Source organism: Camellia sinensis, chromosome 1 (assembly GCF_055761805.1).
Source record: "Camellia sinensis isolate YWXY chromosome 1, ASM5576180v1, whole genome shotgun sequence".
Lineage (NCBI taxonomy): Eukaryota > Viridiplantae > Streptophyta > Magnoliopsida > Ericales > Theaceae > Camellia > Camellia sinensis.
Window position 1 is genome coordinate 181,045,139 of NC_138961.1, and position 7,959 is coordinate 181,053,097.

Genomic DNA, 7,959 nt, shown 5'->3' on the forward strand with positions numbered 1-7,959 from the left:
AGATCTAGAAAAGGAGTGGCAGATAAGGAGTGAGGGGCTGTTAGAGAGGGGTTGGGGATGGCGACTTAGGCTCCTTTCGGACTTACTTTTTTAGTCAATTAATTAAAAAGTTACTAAATTAGTCAAAAAATCAATAATTCATACCAAAAAGTCAAATATTCTCTTTTCTCTCTACTTTTTGCACATATTTTCGTAATTAGTCAAAAAATCATTTCAAACATACAATTTTTTTTTACCTACCTTTTTAGTCAAATAGTCAAAAAATTACTAAATTAGTTTGTTCCAAACTTGCCTTAGGGTGAAAAGGGGCTGGTGGGCCATGGAGGGGGGCTTGGGGGTAGGCCAGTGGAGGTGGTGGTAAGAGCGTGGGTGTAAAGAAAAAGGAAAAAGCTTCCTACCCCCAGCTGGGGGTGACACCCAGTGAGGTGTCACCCGGGGGTTGGAAGGAAAAAACAGTTTTTTTTTTTTTTTTTTTTTTTTTTTTGATTTTCGACCAGTGGGGCGCGCCACGTCATTGGGGGCGCCACCCCCACTGGGTGTAGGGAGCATTGTTGAAAGAAAAATTAGGATTTTCAAATTGTTTGAAAGGAGTATTTTTTGATAGTTTTAGATAGGAATGAAAATGTAATAATAAAAATTTTAAAAAAATGTAAATGGTTCAGATAAGCAAGGTTGAAATAGGTTTAACTACTTTTCCTGAATATCCATGAGGACCTAACAAAGCCCAACAACAACAAATTTAGCTTAGAAACATGAGAAATAAGAAGGGAGAGATGAGATTCAGATAAGCAAGGTTGAATAAGCTCATCGACTTTGGTTTTCCCATCCTTAGGATAATCAACCGGAGAACTAAGAAATAATATCCTTTATTTCTTCATACTTTTCATGTCTATTGGACTATTACCATCAGAGTCATATATAGAGAGGATCTAGTTCTTTGCTCTGTGAATTTTCACCTTCTTATAATAATAGGATGTATTCTAATCCAGGTGTCAAAGTATCTACAATAGAGCTCTCAAAACACTTGTCAAAATTATAATTTAACAATAGTGATAAAAAGTGAGTCGTCAATAACTTGTTATTTTACATGCCAAAGATGACATATGTCATATACGTTTTTAAATTTGGCAAGTAGTATAGTAATTGTCAAACATGCCACATCAGTAAACATGAATATATTTGTGGCTCCAAATTCAGTTGAAAAAACAAAATTGAAACAGTAAAAAATCAAGTAATTTTTCAAATTTAATTTTTCTACTTAATTTTTCAAATTGAATTATATTTATTTTTTTTTCTTCTAATTTTTCAATTTTTTTTCATTTTTTATATTTGTCTAGTCGAGAATAATATAAATATATAATTTTTTTTACAAATAGTTAAAAAAGGTCATAAAAGACAAAAAATAAACAAAAATAAAAAAACAAAAAAACCTATAATTTGAGAATTTGCCAAAATAACAAGTGACCATTGGAGCATCATTGTTATAATTTGACAAAATAGCACTATTCATTACCAAATTATAACAATAGCAATGGTATTATAACAACAACCATTGAAGATGCTCTTACACCATTATTCTTGAGTTCGGATCATCGGTCGCACTTTCCTGCGGCCACTCCAGCGCATCCAAATCGATGTCGTTTTACTTAGTTTTTTTTTTTCCTTCAAATTTTGAGTTTCCTCCCCTTTCAGTTCATCTCTTTCATCTGTGTTTAGCCCTAACACAGAAACGAACTGAGAGATGCGAGACAAAGAGAGAGAGAACGGCAGAGAGACAAACTGAGAGAGACGGAGGAACGCAACGGCGGCAAGATGAGATTGCGACCATGACGAGGTCCATTTTATCATCATTGTCATTTTTTGCTGTTATGTACAAGTGAATGAACATACATATATATATATATATATGCACACATACATATCTGTGAGTGCGAATGTGGAAAAATGAAGGATTGAAGGACTGACCATTCGCGGCAAAATTTCATGGTACTCATTTTGAAAGTCTGAGATTGAGAGAAAGATATGGAGACTTGGGTTCTTTTCTCTACCTTTGTTCAAACCTCACTTGCTTTGCTTGTGCTTTTCCTTCTCTAGCTCTAATGGTGGTTCTTCTAGATGGGGTATGAAAGTGCTTTTATAGACCCATTTTTTTTTTTACTGAAATTTCTATTTTGCATTTTGGAAGCATTTCTTATGATTTGTATTACATTTTGTGTTGCAAACCAACTATTTGATAAATGTCTTGAGAGATAATTTTGATATACAATGATTTTGAAGAATTTTTGTTGCAAACTAAAATTTTCTTTCTGACTTAATTGGTTTTTAATAAATAGACTATTATTCTTAAATTGATCCTTATTAACTTCATTTATATTTTTTATTTGTCAGGTTATTAATCTAAACACTTGCGATATAACTGGAGGTTTGGAGACAAGTCAACAATTTAGGTGGGGGTTTAGGCAGATGCTATCAACTTGTGACCAGCAAGAAGAAAATGATGTTTGATGCTTTAAACTATTAGATTGGCTACTAATTGATGGATGGGAATTCAATCGAGCTAATTAGTTTTTGGTTTGTTAGAATTAATGTTTTGGTGGTGTTGTTTAGTCTTTTTTTTGTTGTGTATGGTAATTGATATGTTGCCTTCTAGCCAACTGGTCCTTTCCTCCAATGAAATTTTTATTTGGGTGATGTTTTTATTTTCTTTCCCTTTTGTAATTTTTATTCTCTTAAAAAAATCTACACTGTTTTATTTATAAATCAAGTGTATTGCTTGTGGATTGTAGTGGGCAAAGGGCTGGAAATATAGAGGAAACAAAATAAAACATAATGTACAAAGGGCTGAATGCTTAATGTAGAAACAAGTTCAGCGATGTGTTTCATGCATTGGGATTGAACATCAATCCGTTATAATTTTGTTTGGCTATTCATGAAGATATAACTTAATTGATTTGTGAGTTTAATGTTTCCAGTTTCTTCAATTGATCAGGTGTGAATGTCTACGTAGTTTGTTATGTTAAATTTACATTCAACTTTCATATAGAGAGACGGAGGAAGGGAAGAAGGGAATCTGCTTGTGGAGTGAACTATTACTACATTTTCATCTTCCTAGGACTTGATTTTGGTTGTGTTTATTGGTGGTGTTTGGTGTAGCTGTTAAAACAGATTATAGATTATAGCTTAACAGATTATAGATTATGACTTTAATCAGAAGCGGTTAATCTGTTTGGTATAGCTGTTGGATTATAGATTTAAGTTGCTGAGTAGTGTTTGTTAAATAAGCTGTGAAGTAGCTTTTTCAATTAATTTTTATTTTTTATTATTCACTATTTGTCTACATTTTTCATAAAAAATAATAATAATATTTAATAGTCCATTTAAGTCTTTTTCTATTTTTAAAAAAATAAAAAATAAAAAAATCTAAGAGTATAACGGTGAATTAACATGTCCACAGCAGAAGCTGATAATCAGAAGCAAGGGGTGAGCAGCTTCTCAGAATCAGCTTTTTTGACTTAAAATAAGTTGTTAGAATCAGAAGCTGTTTGAAATAAGTTTAACCAAACAGTCCAAAATAACTTTTTAAAAGCCAGAAGCCATAAGTTGGCTTAAAAAAGCTGCACCAAACACCCCCATTATAAATTTAAATTTGAATTTAAGTAAGAAGTTCAATTTTCAATTAAAGAAAGAAAAAGAAAAAGAAAAAGAAACTATTCTCCATATGAAATGGCTATTGAAAACAGATTCAATCACAATGTTGTAAGAAACACACATGAATCAAAACACAACTATATTACTATACTTGTCTACCATTGGGCTACAAATGTTATCAAGTATTTGGTCTAACCAAGAGAGTAAATGATAGCAAGTACCGACCTACATAAAATTTCTTGAGCTTTCAAATTAAAACAAAATAAAATTTTAAGTCAATTGAAAATCATTTCTTGACTGGATAGGCTTCATTATAAAAACTAATACTATACAAATACAAGTACATGAGACCCCATACAAATACAAAGAAAGAAAGATAGAAGGTTGTTTTGTACAAATAAAAACTACATGAGACCCCATACAAATACAAGCACCCCCAAAAGCGATCTCAGGTGTCAACTTTATCTCCTTTGGATGCAGTATCTTCATTTTTTTTTTTTTGGCCTATTGGTGTTGTGCCATGGTTTCTTTCTCCGGTCAGTGCTATTCCTTGAAGCCTTGAAAACATATGTGCTCCTCCGAGGCTGCTCAAACTAGTTTGCTCCTCCGAGGCTATAATATCAAGAAGTATATAATGATTAGCATGTATTTCAAACATAATATCACTGAAAAATACATTCTAGAAACACGCAATTAGTTAATCATGAGGAAATTTTGGTTTACCAATAATTTTTTTTTTCAGGAACTACTTACCTTCAGTGTTTGTAGCCAAATTGATTCACTAATTTATGCTTCTGCACTTTGAATTTTGTCATATTAGTTTCTTTTTGCAGAGTTGTAGCTCAAAGAAATGATTTTGTTGGTTAATTGATTTTTCATGGAGCTTGCAATCCCCTGTTCCATCCATACATACATACATACCTGTTGAATTTCATAATCAATCACAAATGAAAACACTTGATTTGTACATTTTGGCCTTTTTACATTTTGTACATTTTGGCCTTTTGTTTATAAGGATTTAAAGATCAACATAAGCAGCAAGGGCAGTCTTTTCACAAGCAATAGCAGAATAATCATGGGGACTAGATTGAACATCATTTTGGAGCTTGTCTAACTGGACTTTGGCTTCAGCAACTCTAACTGAGATATTTAAATAATAGAGTTTTATTAAAGGACTTAAAGAACTGTTTTAAGGGACTTGAATTTAGAGACAAGCTGGAACATATGACTACCTCTAACGGGATATATAGGACCAAAAATTTACTAAAACCTCATGAAACTGAGAGCGATTTGTATATTTTATAGAATAACAAGTTTTAAAATTGCATAGGAAGAAGTAGGATTCTCTAAATAATTCAATGGTGGTTTAAGCTCAAAACACAATCATCTATGCAATTTATTGCAAAAATGATTATTAAAAAGAATCCTAATCATTATAGAAAACTGTATGTGCAATTTTAATTACTTTATAACATGGTATTTTAAAATTTTAATTAAGGGTATAAAATTTTAAATAAATATCAGATAGGAGAATGATAAAAAAAAATATTAAAATAATGACTAGAGGGACAAAATATATTATATTTATGAGAAATTCCATATCCGTTATGGCATTTGTAATTTTTAGTTATGATCTATAGACTATCGTGGTGTTTTGACTCATTGTGATATTAATTATTACATTATTTTAGTTATGATCGAATTTGGTTATAACTCTTTGTTTTTAGTTACGAATCTCATAGATTAAATTATAATATTTGTGATAAACAAACCCATAAATATCATATCTTCGGGGATGAAATTTGCATTAAAATCCCCTGCGTAACCCAATTTCAAGAGGCAAGTGTCAAGTTCTGTTAAAAAATTGGTTTTTTATAAGCTTATTTTGGGCCAATTTTAAGCCCAAAATTGTGTGGGGTCCACATGTTTTTTGAAATGGGTCCAAAGAGATGACGTGTTCCTTGCCGCATAGCAAATCACACAGTGAAAACGGTTCACCAAAACCATTTATGAGTGAATGGGAACTTGACGTCATTTTCGGGTTCGTGGAATGGAACATTTTAAAGAATTAAATGTGGGTTTCCTTGAAATAGGTTGTCCCACATTGAAACTTTAAAAGAGTTTTTGTGAGTATATAAGCTCTAAGTGTACAACCTTGGGTTGGGCCCCAAGGGGCACCCTAAGTTTATAGAATGGAGGAGTTATAGACAAAATAAACCTTAGCCCAAACAACCACCACCACACGCGCACCGCCGCCATTTGTCCAGCCGTGCCGAGTATGGGTTGTGGATCGGGTCGATTCTAACATTAATTTATTTGAATTTCAAAATGTTTTTAATTCAAATTTTTGTCCAATAATTGTGCCTCTTTTTCAGATCCGAATTCCACAAACAATTTTTAATCTGTTGAATTTCGGACAGATTCACAACTGCCTAGACATATTCAAAATCTGGATAGTTGTAGATTTGTCCAAGTTTACAAACTAAATTTGTTCAAGGGTTTTGCACCTGTTCAAGTTCAAATCCATACCTATTCGGGTTTGCTTTTTGCCTATATATACCAGTCATTTGGTTTCGAAAAATTCATTTTTCTTACCTTCATTTTGCTCTCTTGTATCAATTATTCTTTATATTATTTTAGTAAAAAATTAGAGAGTTTAGAACACAGGTTTTGTTCGCCGTACAAATTTTTTGCAGTGCTACTATAATTTGTGAAAATCATTGTATCCTAGGAGATAGACGCCTTTTATCTGTAAGCACCGTAGCGGGGCGAATCTGTCTTAAGGACAGAGTGTCACACACTCGACTTGATCTTTTAATTAATTATTTGGTTCGGTAAAATAAATTCGATAAGTAATTTATTTTTTATTTGTTTGATTTGTTTCAATTTATTTATTTTACATAGAAGATTGTTCCAATAATGTTAAGACAGATTCGAATTATTCTGTTTATACAGAATTTTTCGTTTGTTTCCTTTTCTCTTTCTTCTTCTTATAGAAATTATTTTCTGTGATTTTACAAAATAATATTATGGTTGGAAAAACAAATAGTAGTTATATACTGTTTGACAGATAGTAGTAATATACTGTTTATTTTCTTTGACAACTAGTAGTAATATAATGGTGTCATTAACAATTCAAAATATTTATTTGAGAAGTTTGTTAGAAATTAATTTTGATTTTTCAGAAATAATTTATGAGTTTTCATTAATTAAAATTCTGTTTCAGTACTTTAATTATTGAAGTGTTATAGAAATTTAATTTTTTGTGTGAAATTAATTTGTTTAAATGAAATTTTATTTTATTTTCAAATTAATTGAAAATAAAAGTTACAATTCTTGTTTCTTTTATTTTTTACAGAATTTAATTATGTTTTCTGAGTGTTCATTAATTAAAATTCTGTTTCGGTATTTTAATTATTGAAGTGTTATAGAAATTTAATTTTTTGTGTGGAATTAATTTATTTAAATAAAATTTTATTTTATTTTCAAATTAATTGGAAATAAAAGTTACAATTCTTGTATCTTTTATTTTTACAGAATTTAATTCTGTGTTTATGGTTTAATTTTTTGTGTAGTATAAAATTATAATTATAATTTTGTTTTATAATTTAGAATTCATGGCTACAGAAACTAGTCAAATTAATGTTCAGACCAGTACTGGTATGATGGCTGCAATTGCACCTCCTTATGTTGGGACTGTGCCAGTGAATCATGGTAAAAAGTCAGAGAAGTTCTTAGGAACTGATTTTTGCACAGGTAAAGGAAGGTCAAACAAGAAGGTTACTTAAGCTAATATGACCGAAATAGATAAAATTTCTAATGGTGTAGATGTCATAAATCTTTCTGCAGTTGTTTCAGAGGCAAACCTTGTCGGAAATCCTAAAGAGTGGTGAGTGGACACTAGTGTTACTCGTCACATCTGTGCCAACAAAAAGATGTTCACAACTTATTCTATAGTGGATAACGGTGAACAACTTTTTATAGGCAACTCCTCGACTTCTAAAGTTGAAGGATAAGGAAAGATTATTCTGAAGATGACATCTGGAAAGGAACTCACTCTCAACAATGTGTTGCATGTACTGGACATTCGCAAGAATCTTGTTTCTAGATATTTATTGAGTAAAAATGAGTTTAGGTTAGTTTTTGAAAATAACAAGTTTGTACTTACCAAAAATGGCTTTTATGTAGGAAAATGTTATATGTCGGATGGCCTTTTCAAAATGAACGTAATGACTGTTGTACCCTCTGTTATTAATAAAATTACATCTTCTTCTTACTTGCTTGAGTCTTCAAATTTATGGCACGGTAGAT

The 7,959-nt window shown here is 31.2% G+C and overlaps 1 long non-coding RNA gene across 1 annotated transcript; it reads left to right on the plus strand.

The window, feature by feature from the left end:
• Positions 1-1,673: 1,673 nt before the first annotated feature.
• On the plus strand, positions 1,674-2,886 carry LOC114310098 (uncharacterized). The gene is made up of 2 exons (XR_003646003.2): positions 1,674-2,120; positions 2,389-2,886. It is a non-coding gene; the product is annotated as an uncharacterized LOC114310098 (long non-coding RNA).
• Positions 2,887-7,959: the final 5,073 nt, after the last annotated feature.